Below are 2500 nucleotides of genomic sequence, written 5' to 3' on the forward strand. Positions count from 1 at the left end.
TACATTAGTTTAATTTGTTGTTTTTCGTTTGATGATTTTTCTTCTTTTTTTCCTCTCTGATTCTATTTTTTCTTATCTATTTTATTTTTGTTTGTTTATTTATTTATTCGTTATCTCCACTGGCTTTTGTTGGTTTGTTTGTGTGTCATCAGGGTTACCCGGAAAGATACTGAGGGAATGCTGTGGAATTTTATGGGTGGGTTGTCTATGGTTTGGGGTGGGTTGTCCATGGCCTGGGGTGGGGATTGTTCATGGCCCGGGGTGGGGGTGGGGATTGTTCATGGCCTGGGGTGGGTTTGTTCATGGTCTGGGGTTCGGCTCATTGAATTTTGAAAATACTACGACTTGGCAACGTGATCCAAGGAGGGAACTGAAGAATTCCCTGTGTGCTTTTATGTTGTTTCGTCTTTGTTGCAGAATCAAATCACCATGGGAGGTAAAATGATATTCATATGTGTAAGATGATAGAGGTAACACGATATCCATATAATGATATTTGAATAAAAATCATTTCTACATAACAGGAAAAAAAAAAAAAATATATATATATATATATATGTATATATTATATATATATATATATATATATATATATATATATATATATATATACATATATATATATATATATATTTATATATACACAATATAAATTACATGATATATTATATATATATATATATTATATATATAATATATATGAATATATATATATAATATATATGCAGATATATATATATATATATTAAAATATATTATATATATATATATATTATATGGAGATATATAGATATATATCAACTGAATGCAAGATGTATTATTATTGGATAAAATGAAAATCTGTGATTCACCGAGAATTTATCATAAAAAAAGAATAGGAATTAGACAATTGCAGAAGATGCAATTGACGTCATTCGGATTGAAACTTCATGTGATTGTGATGAAGTTATAACTCGAAATTCATTCATGTGTCATACTTCACTTGTCACAACGAACTTTCCTTTATTTTCTAGAATTCCCTATGTATCAGAGAGTTGAAGAATGTAAATCTTCAATCTATAGACACTGTATTAAAAAAACACGAAAAGATCATCCTTAAGCTTAAAACCCAATACTCAAAATAGATTTCATCATCATCATAATCTGCAACAAAATATCCTACAACGACAATGAAACGAAAAACCTCAACAGGCAATACATTTGCAATACTATAACAACAACAACAAATAACAGACACAAAAAAGCAACAAAAAAGACTTACGGTTATAGATATTGGACAGGAGCGTCGCCGGCAGACAAAAGACGATCACCAAAACATCTGCAACAGCCAAGTTGACGATGAAGAAGTTCGTGACTGTGCGCATGCGCGGGTGGTCTAGAGGGTGGAGGAGGAAGAGAGAAGGAAAAGAGACATGATGAGTGTGTGATTTGATGGTTAGTGATAGATTCGGGGAGAGGGGGCTTGGGGGTGTTGGGGGTGGGGGAGGCATGGGGGTGGGGGGTTTACGTACGGTTGGGAGGGGTATTTGGGAATGGAGGAGTGGGGTTACGGTTTGGGAGGTGTTAAGGTTTGGGGGGATGGGTGTGTTTCTGTGCATGTATTTTTGTGTTCTTGTGTGTTTGTGTAGGTGTGTTTGTGTGTGCGTGTGTGTGTGTGTGTTTGAGTGGGTGTGTGTCTGTATTTATGTTTATGTGTGTGTGTGTGTGTGTTTCCGTTGGTGTGTTTCCGTATTTATGTTTATATGTGTGTGAGTGTATTTGTGTACGTTTGTGTGTGTGTGTGTGTGCACATACATGAACACATACATTGGCAGATTCAGGGAGACTAGACCACTTCCCTTAGCGTGATAAATTGCGCCCGCACTGCAGGCTAATACACGCTATATAATAATAAACAAAAGATTTCAGCATCCATGTAAATACGGCTTAGCTAAGGCTGGTAATAAAATGTAAGCTAAAATTACATGTGCATAAAATTTCCTATAAAATTTAATCTATATGTATGTAGGTAGTATTTAAATTTATTTATTTTTTTTATTTTTTTTTTTCTCTTCCTCCTTCACTCTCTCTCTCTCTCACTCCACTCCACCATCTCTCTCTTCTCCTCCTCGGCGTTCTCTTTCTCTTCTCTCTCTCTCTCTCTCATCTCTTCCATCCTCTCTTTCTCCTCCACATTCTCTCTCTCCCCTCATCTCTCTCTCTCTCTCTCTCTCTCCGCTCATCTCTCTCTCTCCTTGTTTCTCTCTCTCTCTCTCTCATCTCCATCTCCACTCTCTCTCATCTCGTCTCATTCTCGACTCTCAAACTTCATTCTCCTCTCCTCTCTACTCTCTATTCTCTTCACCTCTCTCCTCCCTCCCTAAGGTTTTTGTATTTTTTTTTTTTGGTTTTGTGTGGGTGGCTTGTTAGTAGTTTGTTATGGGGGGTAGGTGTTGTTAGGTGTTGGGTGTAGGGTTTGTTGTCGGGTGTTTGGGTGGTGGTGGTGGTTAACCACAAGGGA

Source organism: Penaeus japonicus, unplaced genomic scaffold (genome assembly GCF_977035675.1).
Source record: "Penaeus japonicus unplaced genomic scaffold, GWHDUDI00000001_assembly GWHDUDI00000023, whole genome shotgun sequence".
Taxonomy (NCBI): Eukaryota; Metazoa; Arthropoda; class Malacostraca; order Decapoda; family Penaeidae; genus Penaeus; species Penaeus japonicus.